The 20,193-nt window shown below is 39.1% G+C and overlaps 1 protein-coding gene across 6 annotated transcripts in view; it reads right to left on the minus strand.

The window, feature by feature from the left end:
- SGMS1 (sphingomyelin synthase 1) overlaps positions 1-20,193 on the minus strand; it is a 297,752-nt gene that overhangs the window by 119,577 nt on the left and 157,982 nt on the right. The gene's annotated exons all lie outside the window — the stretch shown is intronic.

Raw genomic sequence — 20,193 nt, forward strand, 5'->3', positions numbered from 1 at the left:
AATTTAAGTGGAGAAGAGCCGAAAACAAAGACTGACCATGATGCAGTGTGACAGAATGCAATGAGATGTGTCAGCCTCACTTATTTATTAGCACAGCCCGGGATAAGTGCTAAGAAAGGAGAGAAGGAAGAAAAATTCGCACAACAGAAATAACAAACAGCAGACTGGCCGTGAAGAATATGGGGAGAAACACCAACCAAAACAGAGAAATGATGCGGGGGCATTTGGTTACAGATCATGCCTAAACCAGTGGTCAGCACCAAACAGTCAATATTTTAGGCTTTGCAGGGCATATGATATCTTTTACAACTATTCAGCTCTGCCATTACAGTCCGAAAGCAGCCACAGGTAACATGAAAATGAATGGACATAGCTGTGCGCCAATAAAACTGTATTGACAAAAACCAGTCTCCGGCCAGATTTGGCCTTTCGGCTGTAGTTTGTTAAAGCCTGGCCTGGACAGCCACCTCGCCTTCACAGGAGGCCGTATGACATACTAAAGAAGCAGCGAGAAAAATCTAGGGACAACATAACCATTCAACTGGCAGCAAGTACCCTGAGCACTGCCATTCCCATAAGTACCGAATCTGCTGGGGGCTCAGCATGACCTTTTGATTAAGAGACTGAAGTGATGCATTTGTTCAGTAGCTGCTAATCCAAAGTTATTAACATTCAAAGAACCCATCTGTAAAATACTGTGTTGATTATGACTCACAGAACTGTTAAGTCCAAGCTTACCCTATATTTTACATGGGTGATTATGGGAAAAATCATCCCAACGTTTCAAAAGTAACTACGAAAGAAAATTGAGAGGAACAGAAGCATCTGAATGAATCACGGTTTCCGTCTCTGACAGTTCCTCCACCTGGAAAACTCTCCCTGACTTTTCCTGTCCCATTTTCCTACCTAAATCTTGCTCCTTATTTAGGTGTCAATTTAAACATCTTTTCCTCCAAGAAGCTCTTCTCAAACGTGCCAGGTGAGGTCAAGACACCTACCATACATTTCTATGACACTGAACTTCTTCATTACTCTCAGTGCACCTATAATTCCTTCCTAGTTTAACGTCTGCTCCCCTTCTAGACTATAAACTCCAGAAACCTGCCTTGTTCAACACCCAGATACAACACTGGCAATGAGACCTTGATTAAATAGAAGGCTTGATAGTTTGAAAATGACACTCTGCACTGAGTGACTAAGTATATAGCTGGTGATGAACAGCAATGCATGATTTTGCGGGGCAACTCTGGGGCTCTTCCAGCCTCAACAATGTACGATGTGATAAAGCTGAAGAGGGAAGGCTATGACTAGGTGCCAGTAAGTGAACAGCCCTTACGTTTAAAAAGAATAAGAGCAGGCTACCCATTCTTAGGTTTGTTAAAGTAGAAGCTACAAAGAAGTTCCTCTCATGCCCATCAGTTTTTTTTTTAAAAAAATGCAAATGTGGTTTCAGTTAATGAGAAAATTTTCAGTATACTGGGCCCTAGTATATTCAACAATATTTAGCTGGATAGATTTAAAACATGTATCTGCATAATATCTTTTTGCTTAAATAAATACACACAGCATGTACAGAAGCACAAACATTCACATACCTATGGAACTGCCTGAAATACCTGGGCAAAAAAATAGATGATAAAATACATAGAGTATGATCCTTTTTTGTAAATAAAATAGGACAATAACTAAAAGGGTGTATGCCCCCCAAAGTGGCTGTACCTGATAGAGGAATTTGGGTTAATTTAATTTTTTTCCTTTTTATTTACCGGTGTTTTCTTCTTTTTATACAATGACCACATATATTTTAAAGAGTTTTTTTAAGTTATTTAAAACAAAATCCCTGCTGATTAAACAATACTTCAAAGCTGTTTGAAAGAAACAGTATACATAGGGAAAATGTGAAACAGGGCAATGCTGTTATTATTTAACATAGCTTTGCTGACAGCGTAAAGAAAAAAAAGTTTCTGACCTCCTTAAATGTTCACCCGTTCCTACCAATATCATAATGATGATACATCTACCATGGTGCATCAGCAGACAGAAGCAAAACAGTACCAATGCTGAGGGTGTTAATTTCAGTTTCTAACTACATCCTCACTTTTCCTGGAGCATGATATATTTTAAGTTGGCCTAATTTCTTTCTAGTCTTGGACTCTGAGAACTGCACTAACTTACCTAGCCAATTTTAGTGACCAAATGCATCAGGGGCAGATAAGAAACTTCAAAACTGATATCTTCTCTCTTAAAGGTTATTTATATAGGTCAGAAATTGGCAGCCAGACATTAGGAATGCTGAAGTACCTACTTGAACTTTATTTCCAGTGCTTACCCTAGAGTCTTTAAATACATATAATAAGTATATTTAATTAGAATTCTTGTGATTATCTAACATCAGCCTATGCCTAAGTCAGAGAAGATTACCGAATTTCCCACCTTAGAGTATGCTTTAATATATTTCTTTTCATAAATACCAATCATTTCATAAATATTGTCTTATATCTAAACAATGTGTTATCGGCCAGTAACAAACATCCATTATGCATGACTTGAAGGTATTTTTAAACTCCAAATGAAAACGAGGTTCAACACCTCTTTACAAATGACAGGAATAAACCACACAACACAAATTCTTTAAGAGACTGGCTTTATGATGGCAGAACTGCCCTCCATCCAATAACAATTATAAACCGTGGACAAATATAAAAGGCAACTTTGAAGGCACTGGAAAATAACCAAAAGCAGGCAGACAGTAGATAATCTATAGCCCTTAAATAAGGGAACCCCACTGAATGATAATTTACATTTATACAACTTATTCTGTGAGGGCACAACCAAGTTTATGTCACAGCAGATGGAACTCAAGCAGCAAACCAGTCTTATTGGTCAGAATATAGACCTGCCAAGGTAGCTATAAAAATGGAGAATAAAAATCTCCCAAATGAGGAAGTCAGGCCTATATTTGAAGCTCCGAATTTGCAAATAAATTCTACACTTGCTGGCTAAACCCAGAGCTATGAGACTCCAAGGATCCCAGAGGAAAAAAACAACAGTTGAAAAGTTTTCTGAAAGCTGACAGATTCCAACAGCTGCCCACCTTAGAGGAGTTTAAAGCTCAAGAAGTGGCATGGCAGGTTTCAGGAGCCTGGTAAAGGCCTGAGACTTTCCTGTGACACCACAGAAGCAACATGGATTAAGAAATAGACAACACCCTGACTATAGGATATTTCCTGGGAAATACAGGCAAAACAGAAACAGCTAACATAAAAATGAGCTTATGTAACACTGAAGATGATTCGCAACTTAATTACTTGTTTGAACAAAACCCAACAGAATCCCAAATCTATACAACGTAGCATCTGCGTTGTCCAGCATACAATTAAAAATTAATAGATATGTGAGGAAAATGGAAAATACAACTCCATAGTTAAAGATAAATCAGTGCATAGAAATAGATCTACAAATAATCCAGAAAATGGAATTAGAAGACAAGAACTCTAACAATGATAAACATTAAAATAATCTGCAGAGAAAGATAGATATAATGGGTAAAGAAATAGGAAATTTCCGGAGACACATAGAAACTGAAAAAAATAAAAAAGGAAGTTCTAGAGCTTAAAATTACAATATCTGAAATAAAAACATACTGGATTAGATTAATAGCAGGTTGGACACAACAGTGAACAGGCTGGACTGGTGAACTTTAAGATATGTCAGTATAAAGAATCCAGGCTGAGGTACGGAAAAAAAACAATGTTTTTTTTTTTTTATAAATTTATTTATTCATTTATTTATTTTTGGCTGTGTTGGGTCTTCGTTTCTGTGCGAGGGCTTTCTCTAGTTGTGGCAAGCGGGGGTCACTCTTCATCGCGGTGCGCGGGCCTCTCACTGTCGCGGCCTCTCTTGCTGCGGAGCACAGGCTCCAGACGCGCAGAGCTCAGTATTTGTAGCTCACGGGCCCAGCTGCTCTGTGGCACGTGGGATCTTCCCAGACCAGGGCTTGAACCCGTGTCCCCTGCATTGGCAGGCAGACTCTCAACCACTGCGCCACCAGGGAAGCCCAAAAACAATGTTTTTAAAAGAGTCTCAATGACCTGTAGGGCAGTATCAAGTGGTCTAATTTACATGTTAAAGGACAGCAGAGAGAATGGGGCAGAAAAATATGTGTAAAGAAACATGGGCCAGAAATTTTCAAAATGGAGCAAAAACAGCAACCAATACACAAAAGCAGAAAACTCAGCCACAAGAAAACCTCACCTAGCCATGAAAGCCAAAGATAACAACAACAACAAAAGCCAAAGATACAACAACAAAAGCCAAAGCCAAAGATAACAACAACAACAAAATCTTAGAAGCATCCAGAAAAGACGTGTTACACATGAGAACAATTATCAGAATGAAGGCGGACATCTCATCAGAAACAAGAGGCCAGAAGAAAAAAAATCTTCAAATCACCGAAAGAAGGGGCGAGAAAAAACTATCAACCTAGGATTCTATCTACAACAAAATTATCTTTCAAAAATAAAGGAAAACATTTTTAAATCTCCATATAAATAAAAACTGAGAGAATCTGTTACCAATAGGCCTACATTGCAAGAAATCCTAAAGAAAGCTCTTCAGCTGAAGAGAAGTGATACCAGATGTAAATTTTAATCTACAGAAAGGAATGAAGAACCTTCAAAATAGTAAATGTGTAGGTAAACATGAAAGACTGTTTCTCTTAATTCCCTTATGACATACTTATTAGATATACTGTATAAAATATAGTTTGTGTATACAAATACTTTATATATACTTAGCATATATTGTATTAAAAGTATAATACTGAATTGTATATTTTGTAACATATACGAACATAAATTGTATGAAGACTACGGTGCAATGGATGAGGAGGGGCAAATGAAACCATATTGTAGGTTTCTTATGCAAAGTAGTAAAATATTAATTCAAAAAGGCTTTTTATTAAGGATGAATATTATAATCTGCAGAGAGACTGTAAATATCACACGAAGAGGTGTACCTGAAAATCTAAGAGAGAAATTAAAACGCAATGCTAAAATATTTTCAACTGAACAAAAAGAAGGGAGAAAAGGAGATACAAGATTAAAAGGAAATGTCTAAAAGATGGGACAAATAGGAAGCAACAAAACGGTAGATATAAAACTAACCATATCAATAATTACAGTAAATAGACTAAACATTCCAATTAAAAGGCAGAGATTGTCAGAATACATTAAAAAGTAATACCCAACTACATACTATCTAAAACAGATGTATTTTAAATGCAAAGACACAGATAAACAGTGGAAAAGGATATACCAACATGAATGACCTTGATACAAAAACCAGGCAAAGACATTAACAAAATACCGTAATGGTGTAAGGACAGATGAATAGAACAACACAGCAGAACAGAGGCCAGAAATAGAGGTACGCATATATGGTCTATTGATTTTTTTTTTACCAAGATGCCAAAATAATTCAGTGGGTATAAGGATGGTCTTTTCAACAAATTAGACAGGAACAAATAGATATCTATATGGAAAGAATAATGAATCCTGACCTCTACACCTCATATAGAACTAACCATAAGAGCTAAATCTATAGAGCAGAAAAACATAGGAGAATGTCTTTGTGACAATTAAGTAGTCAAAGCACTATTGATAAAAGAAAAAGCTGATAAACTGGACTTCATCAGAATTACAACTTCTGCTTTTTTAAAGACATAATCAAGAAAATGAAAAAGCAACCACCAACTGGAAAATCTTTACCGTACATATATCTGACAAAGGACTTGTACCTAGAGTACATAAAGAACTACTACACTATACTATACTTCAAGAATAAAGAAGTCATGCAACCCAATCTTTAAAATAGCAAACGACTTGATACTTCATGAAAGAAGACACCGGAATAGCCAATACGTACATGAAAATTTTTCAACATCATTATCATAAAGGAAGTCAGGACACCACAAGATACCACATTGCACCCACTAGAATGCTAATACTGAAAAGAATGATAATAATAGCAAGTGTTGGCAAAGGCTTGGACCATATTGGAGATTCTCATACATTGCTGATGGGCATGTTTAATTATATAACCCCTTTAGGAAAATGTCTGACAATTTTTTATAAAATGAAACATACACTTATCCAGTGATGCACCTCCAAGCATATATCCAAAAGAAATGAAAACATGTCCACAAAGAGACTTGTATAATAATGTTCACTGTAGTTATATTCACAATAGCCAAAAGTTGTAACTACCCAAATGTCCATCAATAGGTGAATAGGTAAATTCATACAATTTAAAGTTTACTCAGCAACAGAGACAACCTATTGATACACATAACAATAAGCATGACTCTCAAAAACACCATTAAGTGAAGCCAAAGAAGCCAGACACACAAGTACATTCTATATAACTCTACAAAACTCTGCAAGAGGCAAAACTAAGCTCTGTTGATAGAAATCACATTACTATTTACTTCGGTGCTGGGACAACTGACTGGAAATGGCACAAGGGAATTTTCTGGGCGACGGAAATGTTCTACATCTTGAAAGAGATGTTGGTTCACTGAACTGTTCACTTAAAATTTGTACCTTGTATAGTATGTAAAATTATACCCAAATTAAAAGATAGTTCAGGGACTCCCCTGGTGACGCAGAGGTTAAGAATCCGACTGCCAACGCAGCGGACGTGGGTTCGAGCCCTGGTCTGGGAGGAGCCCATATGCCGCGGAGCAACTAAGCCTGTGTGCCACAACTACTGAGCCTGCACTCTAGAGCCCGCAAGCCACAACTACTAAGCCTGTGTGCCTAGAGCCCGTGCTCCACAACAAAGAGAAACAACTGCAATGAGAAGCCCGTGCACCGCAACGAAGAGTAACCCCCGCTCGCCGCAACTAGAGAAAGCCCACACGCAGCAACAAAGACCCAATGCAGCCCCTAAAATAAAAAATAAATAAATAAAAAAAATTTTTTTAAAAGATAGTTCACAAAAAAATTTCTCTGAATTAGTTTTGAAGGAGATATGGTCTCTCACAGGTCAAAAGTATTTCTCTTATTACCCTGGGGGACAAATTCTAAAGCCTCAAAACAGAAGGTGTGTGTGTTTAGTTTAGTCATGACTTTTTAAAGATTTTTTCTTTGATGTGGACCATTTTTAAAGTCTTTATTGAATTTGTCACAATATTGCTTCTGTTTTATGTTTTGTTTTTATGGCCGTGAGGCATGTGGGATCTTAGCTCCTTGACGAGGATCCAATCCACACCCCCTGCACTGGAAGGCGAAGTGTTAACCACTGGACCGCCAGGGAAGTCCCTAGTCACACTGTTTTTGAAATATACACCCAAACAAAGCAGAGGGAAAAGAACTATTATCTGTTTCCTATCAAAATACTTTTTTTGATATTTGTTCCAACCTAGAGGAATTAAAAACAACCTGCCCTTTAGGTTTTATCTAATTTTATTTATTCCATTAACAATTTAAAGTTTACTTTTAACAACACAATGAAAAAAGCACTCAAAAAATAAACTATAAAGCATAAATCTAAATGTTCTAATATCTTACTATTCTAAAATATTAAATTCCTACTGTATTCCAGGCAAGACGATAGTCACTAGGGCAATGAAAATGAAAAACTTCCACCTTATTGTTGAAGAGTTCTCAGTTGGGTGGAAGAGAAATTACTGTAAACTTTAAGTAAATAAATTTAATACAAATTGGTAAAGACCTCACTGGGGGAAAAATATATCACTTCTTTTCCCTTGAAAACCATGATATTTAATATTGACCAATAAAATGCAAGAAGTAAATATAATAAATTCAGTTATTCCTTTTGAAGGACACAATAATTTTAAGAAAGAAAAATCTTCAGCAACTAACTCCATATAAACATGTTTCTTAAGTCAAGAAAAAATAACCCCTCCACCTTTTAAAGGAAATTATCTCCACAGCACAGGGGATTACATAACTACGTCTTGTACCACTTGCCCACATCCTCCATCCCAACCTCATAGCTGGTTTGCCTGGCGTGGGTTCCCATCGGAGGTAAATCTGAAGGCTGGTCAGGCTATGCCTCAACATGAAGTGATGGGGTGAGAGAATTCTCACTCTCAGGACTCTAATTGTGATACAAATCCCTTCTCTTCTATTCTCTCCTGAGCCTACTTTTATCCCCTCTACTTAAACTAGCCAATTCAAAATCAACAATGACCTCCAACATCGCGAAAGCCAATGGATGGTTCTCGATTTTCATTTAATATGACCTTTCGGCAGCGCACGACACGGTTGTTCTCTTGCTTCCACTTGAAATTCTTTCTTTACTTGGCCCCCGAAACACCTCACACTCTATCCACTGTCTGCCTTCCTTCCAGCAGTTGCTTCTCACCCCCCTTCGTGGGTTCTTCCTTATCTCTGTAAGTGCCCAGAGGTTCATTCAATGCTCAGCTCTCCTCTCTATTATCATTTGCTTTCTAGGCCAGCAGTTCTCAGTTTTGGTCTCAGGACCCCTTTACACTTTTAAAAACTGATAAGGAACTCAAAAACTTTTTGTGTATGAGGGTTATACCTATAGATAATTACTGTATTAAAAATGGAGAAAACTTTTAAATATTTATTAATTCATCTAAAAGCAACTATAAGCCCTGTCAACATATAATAACATATTTTAATAGAAAATACATTTTCCAAAATAAAAACCTATATATGAGTAAGAAGAATAGCATCATTTTACATTTTTTAAAATCTCCCTAATACCTAGCTTAACAGAAAACAGCAGATTCCCATAACTGTGTTTGCATTCAATCTGCTATGATGTCACACATAGTCTCTGGAAAACGGTACTGAACTATACGTCTTAGTATTATAAAAAGTTTTAACTCTGCTGACCTCCCTATGAAAGTCCAAGGAACCCATGGGTCCCTACTATACTTTGAGAACTACTTTAGGTGCTCCCATCCAATCCCATGGTTTTAAATACCATCTCTCTTCTAGGACAACTCTCAATTAAAAAGATACCTCTGGGCTGGACTCCTTGAACTCCAGGTTCAAATAGCCAGCTGCCTTCTCAACATTCTCACTCAGGTATCTAACAGGTATTGTTTAATTATTAACAATAATAACTAAAGTTATTTTAATTAATAAAGACTTTACTCCCCACTCGCCCTATAACCACAACATTTTCCTCCTGTGCTCTTCTCCCATCTCAGTAAATAATAACTCTAACTTACCAGCAGCTCAGGTCGATATCTTGGAAGAAATCCAGAATGCCTCTCTTTTTTTCAAATCCACATCTAACTTATATCCAAATTCTATGAGCTTCCTTCAGGAATATATCCGGAATCTCACCACGTCTTATTCCTCCACTACTCCTTCCACCCTGGTCCAGGCTTATGCATCTTGGCCTAGACTTTGGCAATAGCCTCTTACCTCTTACCTGGTCTCCATGCATCCTCTTGTGTCCCCTGTGGGACAGTCTTCACACAGCAACCGGAGGGATTTAAGGTGTAAGTCAGATCGTAAGTCACCTCTCTGCTTAAGACCACAGGGACCGTCTCACCTCACTCAGAGCAAAAGCTAGACTCTACATCATAGGCTTACAGAGGTGCTCTATGAGCTGGCCCCCAAATACTTTTCCGAACTCATATATTAAAACTCTCCCCTCAGGGCTTCCCTGGTGGCGCAGTGGTTGAGAGTCTGCCTGCCGATGCAGGGGGCGCGGGTTCGTGCCCCAGTCCAGAAAGATCCCACATGCCACAGAGCGGCTAGGCCCGTGAGCCATGGCCGCTGAGCCTGCGCGTCCAGAGCCTGTGCTCCGCAACGGGAGAGGCCACAACAGTGAGAGGCCCGTGTACCACAAAAAATGAACTCTCCCCTCACTCACTGCACTGTAGCCACTCCGGCCCCTTGGCCATCACTCATACACTCTCCCGTCAGGGTCTCTGCAATTGCAGTTTCTTCTGCCTGAAGCCCACTCTCCTCAGATCCCCCCGACTGAGGCTTGCTCCTGCAGTCAGCACTCAAACACACCATGTGGAAGATGCCATTCTCACCATCACTCCATACCCTAACCCTGCTTTATTTTTCTTCCTAAAACTTGTCGTTACCTGACATGCTTGTCTGTTCTTTGTCTGTTCTCCCCACCCCCATGCAATGAGAAGAGGGCATTTGTCTGGCTCAATGTTGTATCCCAGTACCTAGAACAGTGTCTACTGGGGAACAGGTGTGCTCAATGTATATTGTTTGCGTGGATCAACAGAGATGCCGATCCAGGTAGCACTGGGAGTTGAAGGTAAAAGTGATGAGTTGGAGAGGCCAGGAGAGCCACATGCAAAGCAGCACTTTGAAGAAGAAGATACCATAAAAGTGGAAAAAACAGCACCACCAAATAGAGGCTATGAATAAAAGGAGACAAGAACTACTGTTGGATAGAACTGCTACCAAGGCCAGAGAACGAAGTGATTACCAAACATTTATTTATCTCAAATAGTAGCTCTTAAAATCCACTCGAAATACACAAACATCTTTGGAACAAGAATGTTTCCCACAAATGTCACCTGAATCAATTCAGTACAATCTCACACTCTTTACGGACGTAACTCTTTTCTTATACAAAAAAGAAGGCAAGGCCCATACAAAGGAAAATGATTAGTCTACTTAGCCTACTTGCCAAACGTTCAGCCTCCACCCTAACTTTTCAGTCATCCTCACAAACTGGTTCCAAGAGGGAGATAACCCTAGAATAGTTATATTAAACTAGGTTCTTATAGCCACTAAAATCCAATGAGTCTGACCAGAAAACCCCACATCAGATCACTTGGGTCAGGATTCTAAGAATGAGTGTCAGGGTTACTTCACCATAATTAATATCAAAATCACAATGCCATAAACAGCACACTGGTTAACAAATATTTTATCCAAAAAGAATTTTAAAAATTATTTTTCTTCATTCTGACCAAGAACGGAAAGTAGCACACATGGACTCAAATCGCAGCTAGTACCCCAAATTCAGGTGGCCAGTGCCAAATGTCAGTCATGACCAGTGATCTGCTATCCCTCTTGGAGGGAACGTGAGACAAGTGGTGGAACGGTGCTCGGTACAAGGTGATGTCCCAATGGCAAGTCTTTGGGTTCACAGCCCACGTGATACCTTCACTTAATCTGCTACCAATGAATGTTTTCACTACTCAGACTTAAAAATGACACTGTATACCGTGATCCTAGTGAACTCCCTTTTCACAGGCTCCACGTACACAACAACAACAAAAGAGCAATATCTCTTAAAGGGAACAGAGAAAAAACCATCCCGTCTGTCTGTTACTGTCGTATATTCTCCCTTCTAAACTACTGCTTGTGTCAGTTTGTACACAATTAGGAGTGTACTCTTGAAATCTCACAAATAAACAAGAACAGAGATTTTTAAAGCAAAATACTAATAATAAATTTTTTCAAAGAAAGAAAGAAAAAAGCAGAAAGGGTAGTTTGCTAAAAGTTTTTTCTTAATCCTCTTAAGAGATTTGAGGAAGAGGTTATCATTTTGAGGTTCTACTAGCTGAGTAGAGAAAACTAATCTATCTGTTTACCTACCTATCTATTACTTTTGCTTGAGAGCAGCATGGTTGACCTTCAGTGCTCACAATCTACAATGCACTTTGTTAGGAGCTGGAAAGCATCCTAAGATGAATACAAATTTCCTTTTAGAGTCACCCAGGGTAGCGGAAAGAGCGAGGGCTTTGACTGAGACAGATCAGGGTGTGAACCAGCAAACCGGTGCTTTGGAACTGTGTTACCTTGGGCAAGGCTGAGCTTTGGTTTACTGGATTTGAAACAAAGAAAGTATCCAGGCCTCTGTACTTACTATCTTCCTGCCTGGGAAGTTCTTGCCCCAGAATGAGCAAACTCATTCCCTCCCCTCCTTCATGACCTTACTTGCACTTCCCTCTGAGGCCTTCCCTGCCCTCCCTAATTTGTGCTACGGTGAACACGTTTTACACACACACACCCCTCACTCATACCCATACTCCCACCCACTTCTCTGCTTCAGTTTTTGCCAGAACCCTGATCACCATCTAGCACACATGTATGTTAGTTACTCATCTAGTTTAGCCTCTTTCTCCCACTAGGCTATAAGCTCCATGGTACAAGTTTGGGGCTTGTTTAGGTTTTTTCCCTTTGTTCACAACCTAACGTATCTAAAGGAGGGTCTAAAACATAAATGTAACACCCAAAGTTTGCTGCATGAAGGAATTCATGAAGATCCCTGCAAGGTTCCAGGTTTCTCATTAGAGATCATGTAAATAAAGACCTTAGGATATAAAAGGCACAAAGTACATAGCAGATATTATTATCTTCTTCTTATTATTAATAATATTATTATATTATTATCTTCTAACAGTTTCAGACTATCGGAAACTGTCAACAGAATTTTTATTTTAAATAATGAGAATAATATCAGGCCAGCTAAGGATTAAATAGCAAAAGAGGGAAAAAAGAAATAACTGCTATAAATCCATGGGAGGGAGATCACTCTGGATTATTCTACATGATGAGCCTAAGACATTACACATTCCTGTACAGAAAACAAAGTTTAAGAGGGGAGTGAGTTTGAAAACAGATTCTGGGGACTTCCCTAGTGGTCCAGCAGTTAAGACTCCGCACTCCCAATGCAGGGGGCGTGGGTTCAATCCCTGGTTGGGGAACTGAGATCCCGCATGCTACATGGTGCAGCCAAAAAAAAAAAAAAAAAAACAGATTCTGGATTACAAAGAGATGACATTTATGTGTTCTTCACCCAGACAGGGCCCAATCACTAAAAAAGACAACTAAGTTTCAGTTTACTTTGATTATTCACTTTGACAGAAGAGAAAAGCAATAGAATGTTGAGACGGTTAGGACAATAATTATGTCTTCAAATATTTGTTTTAACAATTGCTTTTCTGACTGTGTGGAAGTTTGAAAGTGAATACATTAAAAATTAACATTTTCCCACCAAATATTTAGGAAGAAAAAGATTCTAAAAATGAGCTGTTACTTATATAATCTTTGTTTCTATTATGGTTTCTTTCCCAAATTAATGTATTAATGTAGGTAGAAATAAATATATGCAGTCAAAAACATGCTCAATATATCTTTGAATGTGATATTTAAAAAAATTATCAAAAGAGTACCCCAAGATTAAAAACCCCTGCATAAAAAAGAGAAGACGGGCTTCCCTGGTGGCGCAGTGGTTGAGAGTCCACCTGCTGATGCAGGGGACACGGGTTCGTGCCCTGGTCCGGGAAGATCCCACATGCCGCGGAGCGGCTGGGCCCATGAGCCATGGCCGCTGAGCCTGCGCGTCCGGAGCCTGTGCTCCGCAACGGGAGAGGCCACAACAGTGAGAGGCCCGCATACCACAAATAAATAAATAAATAAAAATAAAAACAAGAAAAGTTTTTTTTTAAAAAAAAAAAAAAGAGAAGACTATTCACATCAAGAAAGCTTTCTTCATTTTACTAAAGGATTTAAGAATTCCTCTAAAATTAGTGAGCTTTCCTTGTCAACCTAAATGTATTCAACTTATTAAAAATATCAATGATATAACTCTCAGAAATGTACTCTGCTGAAAAATATAACTGTGATAAGAAAAAAAAACACTAGGAAAATTCTAAGTTCTCAAATTTTGAGCAAAAAATAATAAATAGTGATGCTTTGGATCAAATAGTTTAAAAGCCTGAAAATATTTATAACATGGGATGCAAACCATTTTCCTCCTTAGAAACTATTTCCACGAATGCCAATTCAAAGCAAACATTACAATATTTTAAAAACAAACAGCCATGTTTTCAGAACTAAATGTGAAGATCTGTTAAGCTAACACATTTTACAAAATTAAAATTTCCAAACACAGCTACTCAAAAAAATCATAATAAATAAACATCCCCAAGCCCTTCAAATATTAATCTTAAAATTTCTAATCATAATATGGTCTTATCTAAGTGTGCAGCTGACAAGTCATGCTATTAATCCAGCTGGCATGCTTACCATGGTATGTTTCTGATTCCTTCCACGGCAGATATGTAAGACACACTACTAATTTTCATAATCTAAAATACATAACTGTTCCAGGCAATCGTTATCCCTACCCTAATCATCATAACTTGAGCTTTCTTCCAATTTAAGTCAACATTTACTCCATTTCACATTTGCTTATTAGCACCATGCTACATGCTCAAAAAAAGTAGTCATTAGTTTAAGTCATGCCAAATATATCGCTGTTTCCAGGAAACTGTGTTCTAATGTAGCAACGCAGAGTGACAGATGGACCAGGAAAGGCTACCTGCGTTAGATCAGTAACCCTGATAGCAGGTCCTCCTCTGCAACATTAATCTAATAAGGGAGTCTCAAAACAAGAAAATTAAAGTTCACAACAGAGTGTGTAATTCATTTAGGTTAGTGAGTAGCACATGTACGTATTACATATTTCTGTCAGATGGCAATGCTTCTTGCTAAACTCCTATGTAGTGCCCAAAGAGTACTAAGGCAGCTGAATTTTCAAATCATAAAACTGATTCCACAGGATCTGCACATTGTACATTTAAACCATAACATTAAGAATTTCTTTTTGAGACTGATTTCTTTTTTGTATCACTGGCATATTAATTATTATTAATATTATATTAATTGCAACTATTTTCACTTTCAAATAATATTCCACTAATTCAGAATCAAATGAAATAATATTGAATAAATGGACCAACATACACCAGAGCCCCTCAGGACATCATCATGTGGACCTATGGCAGATATCACATAACGAAATATAACAAATAAACCCCCATAAAGTGGAGGACTTACCTAGGAATCTTACCTAGAAGGGTAAACTTATAGGATATAGGAAAATATTGGACAATTAATTAATCAAATCAATGAACAAGAATAAATCTCATCTCAATAAATAATGTGTCAAAGACATCAAAGTCCCCACCAACTCAGAAAGCATATTATAAGGAATTATTCTCCACCTCATTCCTGACCTAATCCAACTGTACACGGCAGACACTCAAATTAAAAAGGGAGGCTGGTGGGCTTCCCTGGTGGCGCAGTGGTTGAGAGTCCGCCTGCCGATGCAGGGGACGCGGGTTCGTGCCCCGGTCCAGGAAGATCCCACGTGCCGCGGAGCGGCTGGGCCCGTGAGCCGTGGCCGCTGAGCCTGCACGTCCGGAGCCTGTGCTCCGCAACGGGAGAGGCCACAACAATGAGAGGCCCGCGGACCAAAAAAAAAAAAAAGGGAGGCTGGGCTTGTACCTAAATTTTTAATAATTTTTTGAGCTCTGCCCTAAATATCTTCCCACCTCATCTATTAGAAGCACCTACTCAACAAAAAACCTACTCATTCTTCCACTTATGCAGAATGACACAACAGATATCTTAAACTACTCTCTCAAATAAAAATAAAGAAGAAAATATAACATCTTTTTAAATGTACCAGTGAGGCAACAATAAAGTAAGAGACAGTAAAAGTAGGAAAGCTGGGAAGTAAGAAAGCAACAAAACCAGAACCCTGGTCACCCTGAACTTATTATAATGATTACATGGAGCAAGAGAGTAGATAAAACCAAGACTCATCAAGTTGGTGAGTTTAAGAGCTCCTGGCATAAAACTGGAACTTTACAGAACTATACCCTCAGGATATGGGCAATGAATGAGAAGTAAACTTGCTCCATCAAAAGAGAAGAGAAACTGCTTTTTATCCCCAGCACCTTTCTGGGGGGTGAGGTGAGGCATGGCGGTGGTCTGGGCGGAAAATTTCCCTTGAGAATTCACAGCCAACAACTAGTACTCATGTGGTTTTGTGGTCTAAATTCGTACTGTATGCTTCAAGAAAGCTCAAGCAGAGAATTTAATTTAAAGACTGTCTAGATTGATGGTACCTACAGGTACCTGGCAGAAGCAAATATAAATACTCCCTGGGAAAACCTACCTTTAATTTTGACCCTAAAGAACTCACACAGATAAAAATTGCAAGGGGGCTTCCCTGGTGGCGCAGTGGTTGAGCGTCCGCCTGCCGATGCAGGGGACACGGGTTCGTGCCCCGGTCCGGGAAGATCCCACGTGCCGCGGAGCGGCTGGGCCCGTGAGCCATGGCCGCTGAGCCTGCGCGTCCGGAGCCTGTGCTCCGCAACGGGAGAGGCCACAACAGTGAGAGGCCCGCGTACCACAAAAAAAAAAAAAAAAATTGCAAGGAACATGAGTTCATCCAATAAATCATAAACGCAAGGAAATACAATACTATGAATGAGCACCAACAGAAACAGGCAAATGAAATCAGATCTGAAAAGACTTCGAATACTGGAATTATCAGCATAAAATAAGTATACTTAATATATCTCACTAAAGAAGAAATTGAAAAGGAGCAAAATTTTATTTAAAAAATATTACCAAGCTGGTCTTTAGGGAAATTCTTTACTTAATCCACTGAGCTGTGGCACAAACATAGCTAAAGTGCCTGATTCAAGAGGGGTCAGTTCTGTGATTCATTAATATCAATCTTCAGTTTAAGACAGCCCACCCAAAATGCTCTAAAAGAATCTAGAAGTAGATAAAGGAGATTTCACAGACTGTCAGGCTCAATATCACGCACCACATCACTCTGATGGCAAGAATGCCCTCATACTACCCACATCAACCAGAATATAGAGACCAGTCTCCCAGGGCTAACCTTGCAGGGGTATACTTAGTACCATTCACTGACTCCATCACCAAAAGTTACTTTCTACCACCAATGACTGTAAGGCTATCACTCCATCTCTCCTAACCTTAGAACTTCTGAGGCACCCCCAGGGAAACCACTGCCCTACAAGCAGGTCAGTCTATGGGAATTCCAACTGGAGGGCCTATGGTTAAGTACCAAACCCAAGAGGGATTGTGTCCCTGCAGGAGAATTGCAGGCATAATGAACACTGGAAGCAATACTGTGCAAACATCTATTTTCTTTCTATTTTTCATCCTCCTGTAGGTTCACTACGCCACAGTGATTCTCAGTCTTTACTTCCTTAAGGAAGTAAACAAAACTTTCTTTAAACAAAACTCTGTGGAAGCTCACTATATAAAACATATAAAAGCAGAGCTGGTGGTTGATGAGACAAGAAGGTGGTCAAAGGCCTTGCCTTCCTCCCTCACCTGTAACCCACTCCCAGGTATGTTGGAATTTCAAGGGCAATAAGGAACCATGTCTGAAAAGCACTGGCCTGGTGAGGATGATGATATAATGATAAGGATGATAATTTAACTTAACAGTGATGCCTTTAGAGAAGAATAAAAAGGAACAATATAGTCCCAGCTTTGTATCAGCCTAAGTAGAATGCATCTATTAAATGTTGACCCATCTCAGCTGCCATCACCATTTGAGAACTCTGACCCCCTAGGAGCACAGAACTTCAGTTCAGGAGAAGCCATATTTGTACTGCATGGTGAATGTTTCTAAGAGATTGTAAAGCAGCATCACTCATGAGGCCTGGGGTTCCTTGCGGAAAAAAAGAGGGGAAAAAATGCTTAGTTAATAGTACATGAAGCATCAAGTACATTACGGAACCAGTAGGGCCAAACTATCTGCAAATAAGAATTTGAGAAGTTTCTTCTAACCACGGGAAAACTGAAGTTACTTGTCATAGATGGGTTACCTCAATGAAAGAAAAAGGAGGTTTCAAAATTTACGAGGCAAAAGGGGATTTCCAGTACTCCCTTCATGCATTTGTACTGGGAAATTTACAAGTCAGGTTCACTGTATAATGTGACAGAGGAAGTGATCTGGGTTTTCTCATCATATCTTAACCCTCATTAGTTATTTTACAAGATATATAAAAACTAGTGGCAATTATGGAGTTCTTGTTTATTTTAATGCTTCTGTCCTACCACTGTGGCCTAATCTGGAGAGGTACTAACTGAATTGAATGAGGATTAGGTCTACCTAATAATAAGACGGAATAACTTATGTTATTATCCACATGGAACACTCTGTAGCCACTTTTTAGCATGTTGTAAAAGAAAACTTAAAAACATGGGGAAAACGCTGAAGTTATACTGAGGAAAAACAGATCTAGAACACTATAATTCTAATTTTGTACTTTTTACAAGGTATTCATAGTCGTAAGGAAAAAAACTGGCAGCATCCACACCAAAATATTACCAGCAGCTACCTCTGAGTGGTGGTTTGTATTTTGTTGTTTGAACTTGCTAATGCTCATCAAATTTTCTGTTTAGAATTAGGAAAAAAGTAAATTTAAAAACAAAAAGAGATTTTACTTTTAGTAAAATTGGTACAATATACCTGAAGTTCTAAGGTTTGTATATTTCATAAATTTTGAGACTCATATACAAATGCAAGAGCTTGTGTGATTCCGTAGCCAAACTCCAGCCACAACTACTTTGGAAGGAACAGCTGCTCACCAACAGCTCAGGTGAGCCAAGCCTAACTGCTCCCGGCAGCATACTAGGCTCAGTGTGGGAAAGGACACACAGCCGGGGAGGCATACCTCCCAGGTTTCAGTCCATCCTAACAGAATTGTCACTGTTTGGATGCAACCCCATCAGTGACTACACCAGGCTATCTAGAAACCTCTGCCTCTGTGAGGGTGAGGCCTATTTAACTGTTTGTTTTAAGACTGCCTTTGTATTAATGTAAAGCAGGAAAAAATCCTTGGCCACATTTGCAATCTAAATGTCACCACCGTGTAATCAGTGAGGCAGCGTAATTGTTCAAAGCACAGTCCGTGAAATCAGACAAATCTAGGTTCAAGTTCTGGCTCTACTATCCTCTAACTGCACGGGCTTGGGCAAGTTTCATAATGTCACAAGCCTCAGGTTATTCATCTTTCAAAGAAGGTTACCACACCAACCTCCCAGGATTTTATACACAGATTTTCAACTCATATTGCCCACTATTGGGGACAAAACAAAAAGTGGATATGATTTATTCTTTTTTTTTTTTTTTTTTTTTTTTGCAGTACGCCGGCCTCTCACTGTTGTGGCCTCTCCCATTGAGGAGCACAGGCTCCGGACGCGCAGGCTCAGCGGCCATGGCTCACGGGCCCAGCCGCTCCGCGGCATGTGGTATCTTCCTGGACCGGGGCACAAACCCGTGTCCCCTGCATCAGCAGGAGGACTCTCAACCACTGCGCCACCAGGATTTATTTTTAAACTCACTTAAACTTAAAACTCACATCCTTCAGGGAAACTTCTCAGCTATACATACTGAAAGTGATCACTTGAGCCAAGACTAAGCACTTGAATAGATGTCCTACATTTTAAGGGATTCAGGCTCTGAAACAAGCTTGTGAACTACATGAGAAGATTTCTAGCAAAATCTCATCATCCCTTGCCTTTATCATCTTCACTAACTATATTGAAAGGATCTGGGTACTGGTACAAATGTCACAGACACAACAGGATTGTATCAGAAACATCAAAGTCCACTCATACTTCCTATACGGCCTTCATAATCAATTCAGAATGTATCAACAAAGACGTCAGAGCGTATGTTAGAAAGAGGGCATATTTTAATGTCACATACCGATAATATACTCTCAGTGAAATTATAAAATTAGAAGATACTTGATTTTAATACACTAATTAAATGCTATAAATCCCATTTCTACCATTTACTCTCTGAGAAACAGCAGGCCAGCTGTTTAACCACTTGGAACCTCAGCACTCTCATCTGGAAAGTGGGACTTGTTTAATGTTCTCACGATGGTATGATGATCGAAGATATAAACTGTTTGGCACAGGGTATATTTAAAGTGTTCTATATTGGTAGATTGGGAAAAAGAACGTCTAAAGGATCAAGACGACACACAACATGGCATAGGCTATGCCATAAAAAAGGAGCCAGTGCATCAAAAGCCAGACATCGCTGAAGGTCGAAGGATGTGAAATAATGCATTACCCTGACCTTGATGATAAAGTTGGTTGAGGAGTAAAGAATTATCGCTCTAAGCAAGAAAATGAAGTAACCACTTAACGCTGTAACTTGAGGGGTCAAGGAGACAAGCAGGTCAAATTCAATGACTAACAGGGAACCAGTGAATCAGATGCAGCTACCACCCAGTCAGACTCAGATATGGCCTTGATGTCAAACAGGGTAGAGAAAAGCCAGTAAGTAACAGCTGATTCAAAGGACACACATTCATTGAGCTTTGATACTGACTGCTCC

The sequence above is a fragment of the Phocoena sinus genome, chromosome 16, assembly GCF_008692025.1.
Source record: "Phocoena sinus isolate mPhoSin1 chromosome 16, mPhoSin1.pri, whole genome shotgun sequence".
In the NCBI taxonomy this organism is placed as follows: Eukaryota; Metazoa; Chordata; class Mammalia; order Artiodactyla; family Phocoenidae; genus Phocoena; species Phocoena sinus.